This window comes from Callorhinus ursinus, unplaced genomic scaffold, assembly GCF_003265705.2.
Source record: "Callorhinus ursinus isolate GAN/ISIS: 27379988/994484 unplaced genomic scaffold, GSC_fseal_2.0 scaffold36, whole genome shotgun sequence".
Lineage (NCBI taxonomy): Eukaryota > Metazoa > Chordata > Mammalia > Carnivora > Otariidae > Callorhinus > Callorhinus ursinus.
In genome coordinates, this window is record NW_027397098.1 from 3,053,222 (window position 1) to 3,067,066 (window position 13,845).

The following is a 13,845-nucleotide window of genomic DNA, read 5'->3' on the forward strand; positions in this document are numbered from 1 at the left end:
GAACAAACTGGTGGTAGCCAGAGGTGAGATGGAAAGATGGGTGAAACAGATAAAAGAGATTAAGAATAAAAGAAAAAAATCTCTTTTTCTTTATAAAGCACCTATAGGTATTTAGATTTATTCCTGAGAAATATGTACATGTGTATAACTATTGTGATGGTAGCTTTAACATACAACATTTTAAAATTCTTAAATTTAATATGTTATTTAATATATTACTAATCATTATTAATCACTGACTAATCATGTATCTATAGATTCTTTTGATTTTTATATCAGTGGTAAGTGATGACAGGTTTGGTGTTTTTTATTCCAATTCCTATGTATTCTTATGTGTGTGTGTGTATATATATATATATACATATTATATGCATATATATACATTATATATTATATAGACAATATTTTATATATATTTATATGTATATATTTTATCTTACTGTGTTAATTAGGATGTTGAGTAGGAGTAGTTATACTGGGAATTCTTATCTTGCTCCTGCTCTAAACAGTGTAATAGAGTACTTCTAACATTTCACCACTTAATGTATTATTTCCTAAAGATTTTTATATAGATATACTTTATTAGGATATTAGGGAAATGAAATTCTTTTCTATTCCAAGTTTGCTAATTCTGTTCTTACCATGAATAAATGTCAAATTTTATTAAATTATTATTATTTTGCCATCTACAGAGGTGATCAGATAGTGTTTATCCGTTGCTAATGATGTGAATTACATTAATCCTTTAAGCCAAACTTACATTTCTGGTATATAATCAAGGACACATGACGGGACACATGACATCCTTTTTAATACATTGCAGGATAGTAGAAAGATCCAAACCCTGCGTCAGAGAACATAACATTTATGTCTTTCTCTCGCTTGCTGTTTTTTATAATAAAGGCCATGTCTCAATGATGTTGGCCACCAGATTTTAATTGAATAATCAGTAGTTTTCCTCTCATTGTCAGTTTTCTTATTTGTAAAATGTTAGAGATTTCATTAAAAATTGTAGATGGTGCTACAAATATATGTAACTTGTATATCTTAGAATTCATTGTATTTTTTAGATTACCATTATTCTGACTCTATGTCCAGGAAAAAAAGTGTCCACATTCTTCATTCTTACTATCTCAATACAAGTTGAAAATAGCAAGAAAATCACTAATTTAACTTCTGTCTTCCTTTTCTCTCAGTCTCACACAGAAGAAGTAAAGGTTGAGTGTAAAATACCACAATCTGGGTTTTATTTCTCTTCCCATGTTACTGTGGATAAATTACACATTCCTGAAGCCTCAATTAATTGCTATGAAGTCAAAACTCAATTTCACTAGTAGTAATAGATATCTTTCATCGTGTTCCTATGGGCCAGGCATTGTGCTAGGAATTTTTCATATACTTTATATATATTGGAACCCACGACCCTGGGGGCAGTTGCCATCATTCCCATTTTATAGGTGAAAAAACCGAGTTTAAAAGAAGTTGAGTAACTTGCCCAAGATCCTGTAGGATGGAACCACATAAGACTATCCTTCTTCCACAACTCAATGCTACTTTTCTTGTTTTATTGGGGTATTATTAATATAAGGTGATGGCTTGCTTAGACTGTGGAAAGTCCACATTCCCAGTGTAAAACTACGTACTCCCTCTTGTATGCGAAACTGTAATTTAGATAGAGCAAACCCCTCTCTCTCTCTCCCTCCTTCCCCCCCAACTCTAGACACACCACATCAGTACATTGGAAGATGGTTGGAGACTGACTTTACAGTAAAAATTTGTGATTTCCTTTTGGGAATAATGGGATATGCTACTGCTTCACTATTGGGAAGTTGGACTTTGAGCTTTGTTATGAATGCCTCTATTCTTAACTACTTGTTTAAATACTCCAGGTCATACATTTCCTGAGAAAAGTAATAGTGCAGATGAAAAGGTTGATGAAGGAGGTGGGTTGGCATAAGTCTTTTCTTTTCAGGAACAGTCTTTTTATCCCTACTTCACTGGAGAAAGTCATTTCATCTCAAGAATCAGTTACATCTGAAAATGGAAGATAAACACTCAAGCTTCTCCATGGGAGTCTCAGGAGGATTCCTGTGGTTAGTTTTTAAGGCACTTTGAGCTTCTCGGATAAGAGTTATTCTGTCATTTCTGATACTAAAGAATTATCACCTCAACATTTTGTTTCTTTTCAAAGCTGACATTTGCTGTTCTTCCCACTTGCTAGGTCTTTGCAAAGGAAACCTCAAGAACTGGCAGAGTGGAAAGCCTTAAGGTCGAGAACACTGCTTCATCAGGGTGGGTGGTATATAGCAAGAGAGGGATGAGGGCAGGTGTGAAGAGGGACCTTGTCTCCTCATTAATGAAAGGACACATATCTTTATGATAACGACTATCTTATTTTAGAAGAGTTGTTGGTGGCTACCAGCAGAATTGGGTCTAAGAAGGGGTTCGGTGGGGTATCCTAACCCCACTGACCAACAGCTCACTCTTTGGATCTTAAAAGTTTTGCGATCCTTTGTAGTCTCTTTAAAAATGTTTTTATGGGGCACCTGGGTGGCTCAGTCGTTAAGCATCTGCCTTTGGCCCAGGTCATGATCCCAGGGTCCTGGGATCAAGCCCCATGTCAGGCTCCCTGTTCGGCGGGAGGCCTGCTTCTCCCTCTCCCACTGCCCCTGCTTGTGTTCCCTCTCTTGCTGTGTCTCTCTCTGTCAAATAAATAAATAAAATCTTTTAAAAAAATGTTTTTATGTCTGAGAGAAAATATACTGAAGATGTTATCAACTATCTTATCCGTTTATTCAATTGTTTTTAAAAATTGTATTCAGTAACCACTAAGTGCCATAATTAATGCTAAGATCAGGGGATATAAAAAGGAAGAAAACAGAGCCTTCCCTTTTAAGGACTTCATTTGCTGGTGCAATACATACAAGAAACCTATAATTATAGCAGTAGGATCAGTGTCTACACACACACACACACACACACACACACACACACACACACACACTTTCTTTAGAATCATAGAAGAGGGACATCATAATGACCAGTCTGTTGTTCAGCAGGGGGACCTGAGGGCCATGGGGAGCATGAATGGGTGGCAGAGAAGGGAGGTCAAAGGATAAGATGACAGCAAGAAGAAAGACGGGGACACTGGTAGGTAGGTGAAACTAGAAGAGAAACTTGACCTGCTTTGCAGTTTATTAAAGATAGACCCTTACAGGAGAGAACCCTGAGGGCAACTTAAAATACACTTCGTGTATTTGTGAGAATGAAAATGTGCTGTTCCTCTTGCTGCGCAGGAGGCTGTGGGACCTCCACCATTTCAACTTTTTCACTGTCCGCACCAGTTTGGGCAACCAGATTCTTGTCCCACGACAGTCCTTGGCAGTCTTCCCATGTAGACTGGGTCCCTCCCACCACCTCCTTTGGCCTCATCCCTGCCTCTGAACCAAACTAATTTTTTGAAGGGTTCATTCTTCAGGCATATTATACTCAGAGCAGATCGGGAGCTGTCCATATTCTCTGTGCTGGGGATAGATGGTGGCCTCCAAATGACCCATTTGCAACAATGGAAGTGACTTGTGGCTTTGAGGCAGGCATGCTCCTGGCCTTGTGCTGAAATATGCAGCTGTCTGACTTCTGGGCACTGTGAGACACACAGCCTCACTGGGAAGTGGAGAGTTGTGTTTCTCTTCATGTAGTTCTTTCGCCACCATAAAAATTTTGGTTTTCCTGGCACATTCTTTTCTCAAGCTATTACTTAAGAGAGAGCAGTATGAATATGAATAATGCAGTTTGAGCACAAAACTTGTAATGGCAAGAGTCTGAGCTTCTGAGGCTCATTCAGCCTGGTGATTTGACAATATTGCTAAAGAACACAGGGGTCCTGCCCATGATTTCATTTAAGAAACAGTTAGGAAATAGTTGAGTGAAAAGAGAATCCAAAGCTATAATATCCTTTCTTTCTCTTTTTGACCATTTCACAATGTTGAGAGGTTGAGAGTAGAATTGAGCATTTACAGTTCCTTTTCTCAGCCAGCCAAATACAAGTCCATGTGTTGAGTCCAAGGAGAACTGGAGCTTCGAGGAGAATGCCAACACTTTGAAAAGCAAAATACGGACGGACAATTTCTGATCTTAAATTAGCACCCTGATGCACAATGAGAATTCTAATGATCCTCATGCTGGGGTGCACAGCTTTATTGTAGGAACTCTGAAGTCCTTTCACGGGTCTGCCATTTTGTGTTTCTTATTAGATTTATAGGAAACTAGTATTTCCAAACCCAGAGTATTCAGACCAAAACATCATCGCTATCATTTGATTAGTTTACTGGTTCTTGAGGTAAATGGGGACTGATCGACTAATTGCCAATCAGCGGGCACTGATTTGTGATCTTAAACCATGAGATGAGAATTAGACGAGAGAGAGATTCTCTCTTCAGAGAGAAATCTGATGTTGGAGGAAGGAGAAGAGCAAGGGAACTTTACTATTTATTGAGCATACCAGTGCTATGTCCTACAGTAGTTGCTTGATGTGAAGTACTTTCTGTGATCCTCATGACAGCCTTGAGATGTATTATCCCATTTTACAGATGGTCAGATAAGTTGAATAAGTTGCTTGTGGTCTCACAGCATGTGGTAGAACAAGGGGACAGATCAGTGTTACTCTGAAACTACCTTCTTTCTACTATACCAAGGCAGAAACAGGAGTAGCAATATCACCCAGGATTCAGCTTCCCATGTGCCACCATGTGTGGGCACTGTGTCCCTAAGGAAACCTTGTCAAACTACGTTCAGGGTAAAGGAAGAGCCCACTGCAAGGCCTCCAATGTTTTCTTCAGGTGCCCCAGTTGAACCTCACTCTTCAGACCGGTGTTTACCACCCCATCCTTTCTCATGTCTAGAAAAGTGGCAGCTGCTAAAGTATATTGCTTGGAACCCCAGTGTGACTCTGAACCCTGGAGAGGGCTTTGTAAAGACAAGGATTTGGCTCAACAATGTGAACGTGGAAACTAGGCAGGTGAGTTGGCAGAGCCCTGCTGGGTGGATTCGCTTTGAGGGTCTACAGTATGCTTTACTCACTACTCCAATCTGACTCTTCGCTGTGTAGCTATACTGTAAAGTGGCATCTGTCATTCTAAAGTGGAAAGTCTAATGGATGTTAGATTTTGCAATACTTATATTTTAAACCCCATTTTATACTACCTCAGATATTCAGGTTATTGGAATTTAAAATCTGTACAAAGTATTCCTTCATTAAATAAACAATTATTGTGTACCTTCTGTATATCAGTTCCCCTGTTGGACCTTGGTATCAAACGTTTCCTAAGGTGTAGTCCCTGCTCTAGAGTACCATCTAGTGGGGTTCTGTAGTAGAAAGCAATTCCCTTCTGTGGGTGGAAGAGAAGGCTTCAGAAGAAAGAGCATTTGAGATGGGCCTGAAGGATGAATAGGAGTTTTCCAGGAAGAGAAGAGAAGAATGAGCGCTGGAGATAAATTACCATCACACAAGCACATAAAGTAAGTACTACACAAGTGCATATAGCACCATACAAGTTTTGTAATCACTACACATATTTTATTGCTGAGAGATCCTAACATATTTAACTCTGCCACAGTATGTTACCATTTTTTTTTTTGATGCTATCTATTCCAGTTACCACCATCACTATCTAAAATTGTTATCTGGCGTGTCTACATTAGGTTCAAGTAAGTAGAATTCATTCAGTGGTGATATGCATTGTGACAGTTTTGGCCACCTTAGCGAGGTGTACCGTTTTAATGAGTACCTACTTTGTGCCAGCCTCTGTGGGATTGGTTACATACATAATCTCATTTAAATTTTACAACAGTCCTCTGAGCTGAGTGTTTTTGCTTATATTTTACAGTTGAGATCAGTGGGACAAGAAAAGGTGTCAAGGAATACAATTGGACCATTCGGGTTTAGATAGGAACTCCTCACCAGCTATTTGAGCATGTGCAGGTTCCTTCCCCCCCTACCCCAAATGTCAGTTTCCTCATCATAGAACTGGGAATAATATTTGCGTACTGATCAAAGGGTTGTGGAGGGATGAATTGACCTTGGCCCAGTGCTTAATGAAATATAGCTACTTTTAGTTATTACTACAGTGGTAAAGAACCTTGCCCAGAATTGATCACTGTTCTGTCTGATTCCAAAGTGTATACTTGCATGTTTTCAAATTAGAGCTCCTATGAGGAAGATTTGCAAAATAAACAAAGTTGTTGAAACAACATAAATCATAAATAAGTAAATGAAGGTCAACATTACACACAATCAAAAGATTCCCTGTGATAATGAGGTGGTGGGGAAACAGATGTGAACAAAAGAGAAAATAAACACTTAAGGGTTTTGAATACCCATACCCAGGACCAATCCCCAAATCTTCCCTTCCTGGATTCTTTTTTTTCTAGTCTTTCTGCTTGGTTTTAAAAAAATTTTCAGTCCTTTTCATCTTTACCCAGGATATTAGGAATACGTAGGGTAAAGCAATACTATAAATTATGTAATTTGTTTTATATCTAGCCTTATTTCCTTTCAATAATCAACTTTTTGGCTATTACCAATCTGAGCTCCGCTGCTTTAACAGTTGCAAAATTTGGCAGAAGTCATCTTGATTAGAAGCCATTTGAATTCGGAAATCTTTTTCGGTTAAAATCAGCTCCTACTAGGAATCCAAATCTAAGGTTGGGAGATTAATCTGAGAATTATGGTTGGAGAAAGAACTTGTGAATGATGTTTAGTGAGTGCTGCTCTTTGCTGATGCTGCTGTTTGATAATCCCTTCAAATTCATGAGTTTGAGCTACAGGCTCAACAAGTGAAACTCACGCGAGACAATGACATGGTTTGAAAACACAGCTGTTAGGGTCCAGTGGCAATGTTATTTGGATGTTAGCTTCCCCATTGCCTTCTGGAGACATGTACTTTGATGTTAGGCCAAACCCCAAGGAACCACTTTTTCTGGTTGTGGTTAAGGCAAGCAGTGTCTCCAGCTCAACAACCTAAAGAAGGGAAGGAGAGGAGGACCGGCTGGTCTGTGTAATAAGTTCTGCCTGAGAGCAATAGATGGAAGGGCGGAGGTCATGTATATAAATTTTTGCTTGGAGAACCCTGATTTCAAATTCTCAGCACCACTGAATGATTGATCAAACGGTGAACAAACTTGTACATATCCCTTTTCAGATGTGTTCTCATCAGACGTGTATCTTTCTGTTTATAAGGTTCATATGTGACCTCTAGTCTGAGCTCTGTCGATTTCTCTGTTTCTTTATATAGTTCATTTCTGCGCTTTGTCCTCGAAATTCCCATACTTTCTTGGATTGTGGTTACTTCATTCAACTCCATCTAACACTAGAGGGGCTATAGCTCAGTGGTAGAGCATTTGACTGCAACTCCATCTAACACTGGGAGTAACCAAAGAGGACCTCCTTGCCTGTGACAGGGCTGTATTAGAATGCTTTCGCTTCCCCGTCTCCCCTACCTTTACCTAATGTGCTGAGTTGTAGCTGTTTTCTTGTGGCTAAAGCAAAGGCAGTTACTCATTTTATTAGAGTACTTGCCTGCAGACTACTGAGCCTTCTGAAAGGATAGATGAATCAGAAATGCCAGTTTATCTTATTTGCAAGCAGGAGAGTTGACTAAGCAGGCCATGAGCTTCTTGGGATCAGGGTTTGGATCAAGCCCCAATACCTTTATTTTTTTTTTTAATTTTATTTATTTATTTGAGAGAGAGAGAGAGAGAGAGAATGAGAGATAGAGAGCACGAGAGGGAAGAGGGTCAGAGGGAGAAGCAGACTCCCCACTGAGCGGGGAGCCCGATGCGGGACTCGATCCCGGGACTCCAGGATCATGACCTGAGCCGAAGGCAGTCGCTTAACCAACTGAGCCACCCAGGCGCCCCAAGCTCCAATACCTTTAAAAAGGACACTTGCTAGCCCCTAATAAGTATCCTCACACATATTTCCTTTAATTTATTAACTAACCTGTTCCTACATGTCTCCATGCAAGTTTACCATTCTGCATGGGAATCAAGTGTGAAGAGGTTGTGCTGGCTCGGACCGTCACATTGCATATGGTCAAGAATAGATCAGAAAAAGGAGTTAGTGTTTAATGGGAACAGAATTTCAACTGGGGAAAAGGAAAAAGTTCTGGAGATGGGTGATGGTGATGGTTGTACAACAATGTGAATGTACTTAATGCCACTGAACTGAATACTTAAAAATGATTAAAATGGTCAATTTCAGGTTGTGTGCATTTTACTACAATTGTATTTGGGCTGCCATAATAAGGTACCACAGACTGAGTGGTACTTAAACAACAGAAATTCATTTTCTCACCATCCCAGAGGTTGGAGATCCAAGACCAAAGTGTTGGCAGGATTCTTTCTTCTCAGGAATCTGTCTTTGGCATGCAGATGACTGTCTTCCCGGGACTTGCTTCTTCTCAAGGGCTTTCCTCTGTGTCTTCATCTCCTCTTCATAAAAGGACACCAGTCCTACTGAAATAGGGCCCACCCTAATAATGTCATTGCAATTTAATCACCTCTTTAAAGACCTAATCTCCAAATACAGTCGCATTCTGAAGGAATGGGGGAGGGGGTTAGGACTTCAACCTATGAATTTAACAAGTCACAATTTAGCCCATAAGAAAAATAAGATTTTAAAAAGTAGATTGGATTGGTTATCAGAAAGGGTCTACAACTTTTAATTTCTAACTCAGTGGTTCTCAAATGAGGCATGATTGCCTGTTAGCTTTTTTCAAAATTCACATACCTGGGGACTTTCGGAATCTTGACACATAGGCCTAGGTATTTTGAAATACCTCCCTGGGAGCAAAGTCTAGCAGGACAGAAAGGAAGAATGGATCTAGTTGCTTACTTTTATAGCTCAAACTAGAGCTATTTGTCAGTGGAGTCTGTTTAGAAATGATTATTGTAGTTAATGTAAAAAATTGATTTATATAAATTTGGATTATGTTGTTTATGCGTGGAAGGCACTTAAGTAGTAGGTTTGACCTTTGTAGGTCTGAGAGAGAGGGAATTTCATAATGTGGATGACTAAGGTCAGGGGGGAAGAAAGCCATCCCAGCAAGAAGTGGTCTCCATGACCTTTTCCACCAAGCTGAGGTTCCAGGGGAGGTGGACTGCTCCCTCCTTACCTGTCTGCTTTGCTCTGCCACCCCATTGCACTCTCAACCCCTGGCAGTACTGTCCTTAAAAAAGAAATGACCAATTATGTCCTGGTGGGCCACATTCAGCTCAAGGTAAGCAGAGTTGTGAGGAGCCCTGGCTGGTGTACTCACTCTACCGCTAATTAACATGGTGATACTGAAAAATGGCTCCTCTCTGGTCCTCAGTTTCTTCATTTGTAAACTGAGGGACATGCACCAGTTGGCAGGAGTATATAGTCGTTATGAGTGTGGGCTTGAGTTAGACAGACCCGGGTTGGAAGATTATGTCAGCTGGAATAAGTCACTTTGTTTTCTACCCTCAGTTTCTTCAAAATGGGGAAAATAACAGACTCTCCAGCATGGGGTTATTGTGAGGATGAAATGCGATGATGCGTGTAAACTCTGGCGTAGATTAGGTGCCCATTATTATCACCAACATGACCATCTGAGCTCGCACTCCCGAGTCTGGGACGTCCTGGTCCTCCGATTGTAAATCACAATGGAAAGAATTCAGTCTGGTTAGATGAGTAACTGTCTCTCTTGAAAGAAGTATGAAGAAATAACATTATAGGTACTGAATTCAGATCCTTTGCCTAAGTTGTATAAAAGTTGAACAATTCTACTTCCTCGGGGAAATAGTTCACTCTGATGGTGAGTTTGGGTTGAGTCTTTCTCCCACTTTCTACGTACCCACAGAGCAATGCCAGTAGGTATGCTGTGATGGAGCCCAGGCCAGGTGGTCCGCACACCCTGAAATGGCTCGGACCCTGCCAGGTGCCCATGGCTCCCTGAGCTGATGAACCAGGGACACCAAAAACTAAAGGAAAAAAGGAGAGTTATGGCTATGATTAGCTGGGGAATATAAACCGATACATTTCATCCCAAGAACACAAAATCAAATACAAAAGCAGAAAATAAAGATTGCCCCCCCCCCTTCTTATAGTTGCCTGTCTCCCATAACAATTGTCGGACGGGATGGAATCGATGGCTTTAATTGGCCAGCCACAAAGTTCTGGGAGCTGTAACCACTGCTCAGCCTCTCTTGCATGGTCAGCCAGGAAACACTCCAGGTCAGGGTGGGCAGGATTCTGTTCCCAGCTTATCTGAAGAACCTCTTGACGTGTGCCACTTCTTCGGGCCTTCATTTCTGTTTCTAAGAAAATGGGGTCTGGCTCTACTTATTTATTTCAACAAAAGGTTGTTAAGAATAAATGTTTCCCAAGTTGTTTAGAGGAGTGGCTAAATTGTAGAGTTCTGTGAATGTGGGGAGATGGTTGAATTTTCATATTGAGTTATGGTGACCTTAGATAAGTATTTTCAAAATATTGGGGAAACACATGTTGCCCTTGAAGCCATATTCAAAGCTGGGCCTCACCTGCCCACTGGGGAATGTGGAGGTTTACTTGGATGTTGAAGGGGGGGTAGTAGTGTGGTGGGGGAATGTGGAGGTTTACTTGGGGAATGTGGAGGTTTACTTGGATGTTGAAGGGGGGGTAGTAGTGTGGTGGGGGAATTAAATCTTGATTTGGGAAATTATTTGTAAGTTAGAGGAACAGTGTAAAGTAGAAAAGGATATCTATAAGTAACTTGGTTTGGCTTTCATTGGTTAAGTCCCTCCAAAGACAGCTTTTAATCTTCATTCCTTGAATTCAGTTACTAAGTGACCTGAGAATGGGGACCCAACAGCATAGACCTCTGCTCAGGGGATCCCCAATTTCAAACTCTTAAAGCCTTATAACTCATTTGAAATGTAGGGCCCCAGCCTGTCATAGAGGTCCCTGCAGTGAGAATATTACAAAAAGTGATTGACATTATGGAGAGGGCCCAGTTGGTGGAGGCTGAGTGGGCAGAGGGTCAGGTGTTCACTGAGGAACGTGCATGGGGTATTTGGGTGCCATTCCAGAACTGGCAAATCATGATATCGTCCCTTGGTGTTGAATTTAAACTGCCAAGTTTACAACCAAACGGCAGTGTTCGTGGTGCTGAGCTTAGGCCACTGCGAGGAAATGACCTTGAGAAGTGAGAGAGAGCCTGAGCTTTCCTATCTCTGGGCCCTGCTGGGCTGGAGCTCCCTTCCCTGGCAGGAAAAGAACTTGTGACTCAACACAGAGTGTCCTCAGTAGACAGTTCAGAATGTGGGGAGGAGAGGCTGGAAAGAGGACCAGGTGGAGAATATGGAAACAGCATGTGGGTAGGGCCTGCTTCCTCCTTTACCTCATTTCTTTCTTCTTCCCAGCGCTCAGATTCAGATTCTGACCTTCCTTCCTGATGGCTGCCAGGCCTTCTGAGAATCTCAGCCGGTCTGGAGAGGCAGCATACAGTGCCTTAGCGCAAGTGAGGGACCTGTGACAGGATGAATGGAGGGGGCAGACATACTGCAGACCATGTCAGAAGGGAAGGTAGAGGCTTGAAACCACAGAGAAGCAAACATACAAACAGAAAACAAAATAAATAAAGCCCTCTCTTGCTCCTGCGATGTGCGAATTCTCACCTCTCCCTCCTGCCTGTGGGGGCCCGTGACACAGGGGCAGCTTTCCTCACATGATTTTATACGACTTCAGATTTCCCTGATCAGGAACGCGAGCCAGAGGCAGAGGGCCAAAGTGGCAAGCCGGGCCTTGAAAATGGGGACATGGAGCTCCTGCGCTGAAAGGCCAGAAGGCTGGGGCCTTCTCATTAAGAGACTCTGAAGGGAGCTCTCTCCTTGAATGGGTTTCCCAAGGGGTGCGGAGGAAAGCAAAAAGGTTCGAGCCAAGTGGCTCTTTGGGGGGGGGGGTGTCTTGGGAAGGCTCCACAGAGGAAGTGTTCAAGCTGAGTCAAACTGGGCCAGAATGTGAAGGTGGCCACATTTAACTCCTGCTCCACTGATTTCTAGCTCTCAGGGCACACAGCATCCTCGAATGGCCACTGTTTCAGGCAGTGTTTGATATTCATGACACTGAGGCATGAATCGTAGAGCTCAAAGGGTCCTTACAGGTTCATTAATATAAAATACTGTTTTCTGGTAGGGAAAAAAAAATCCCCTAGAGGTTGTGTGACTTGGCCAGTGTCAGACACCAAGGCCAGACCAGAGGTCTCTTGACGCACTCTGCCATTTTGTCCTGAAGACTGAGGATGGACTTCTGATGGGAAAGACAACATCTTACTTAAAGACCAAGATATTTACATTTAACCAACTTTATCATTTAATGGCAGTCTGGTTGTCTCTAAGAAAGGCAAAAACTTCAGAATGCTCTGAAACAACTTTAGAAATATCACCTACAAGTATAAATTGGCTTGACTCTTGCCTCTTGGACCTTCCTTCGTTCCTTCGTTCCTTCCTTGTTTTGTCCTTTCTCTCTACCCCATCTTTGCATTGCCTGACATCTTTGCATAGGCTCAACATATTCAGATAGGCAAAACCATGTATGAAAATACAAGTTGTATTTGAATATTTTGGCTAAAAAGAAAGGCAATATTGCTGTACATACTTCCAGTATATTTTGTCCATTGATGCCATATAACATTGTGCATTTTGATACTTTCTTTATAGAATTTAAGAGGATTTTATTATCTTTAGTCCTATTGGGAGAGACCGAGACTTTGGCAGTCATTATTAACTGTTAGTTAATCTGGTTGCGAAGACCTGATTGTTAGTCTGGGAGGTCAGTGATCCACAAGAGTTTACCTTGATAGTCCCCATGGCCTGGGATGGGACAGAGAGCCTGGCACCCAGGAAGTCAGACCCACCCTCCGGGAGACAGGGTGGAACCACTTGGCACCATTTCCTTATCTGTAAAATGAATTTACCCATGTAAAGTGCTTAGGGCTGGGGTCAGTCCTCAAGAAATGATGGTGATCATAATCTTCAAGGAGATGGGGGAGAAAGGTGGTCCTCAAGTTCTGCCATTCCCTCTAGTAGTAAGCTGCTCACACATGCCTGCTGCAGCTGAGTTGACGGGCCAGCTGACGCTACCCTGGCTTTGTGTCACCAGCCTCTGTCCCCACCACTTTTCAGGGGGCACTCCCTATTTATGCACAGGACTTCGCTCTGGTGCTCTCTGCAAATAGTACCCATGGCAGTCAGCATTATTCATAGTTATTTCCTTTTTCCATCTCCCTTAGCATCTTTCTCACTAGACTCTAATGTCGAAAGGTCAGGATGATGTCTTTCTTGTCCATTGTTGTAGAACAGATTTCAGCACAATGTAAGGGCACTAGTAAGGGCTCTACAGTATTTATTGAATAACTGAAGAAATCTTAGGTTTTCTATGAGACAGTCTGAATCTTAAATCCAGAGATTTTGTCAAAGGACCCAGAATCCCCATCCCAATTCATCCAAAGGACATAGAATCCTTTCTGGAGTTGACTCTGACGACCCAGAGCCCTGGGTCGAAGGTGTATGGAGATTAGGTTGTACCATAACTCTTGCCACATCGGTGTTTAGTGTTTGGATTTGGAAGGGACAGTGAAAAGCTAAGCACTGACTTTTATCTTTAATCTAGGCTCTGTTTCAACCTAAAAATGTGAGCAGGGAAGGGACACCTGGGTGGCTCAGTCAGTTAAGTGTCCTACTCTTTATTCTGGCTCAGGCATGATCTTGCGGTCGTGGAATGGAGCCCTGTGTTGGGCTCTGTGGTCAGAGTGGAGTCTGCTTGAGATTCTCTCTCTCCCTCTCCCT

At 41.8% G+C, this 13,845-nt stretch overlaps 1 protein-coding gene and 1 long non-coding RNA gene across 3 annotated transcripts in view; both read left to right on the top strand.

The window, feature by feature from the left end:
* FRMD4A (FERM domain containing 4A) overlaps positions 1-13,845 on the top strand; it is a 595,336-nt gene that overhangs the window by 36,024 nt on the left and 545,467 nt on the right. The gene's annotated exons all lie outside the window — the stretch shown is intronic.
* LOC141370504 (uncharacterized) lies at positions 3,068-11,653 on the top strand. The gene is made up of 3 exons (XR_012374566.1): positions 3,068-3,154; positions 4,902-5,017; positions 11,422-11,653. It is a non-coding gene; the product is annotated as an uncharacterized lncRNA (long non-coding RNA).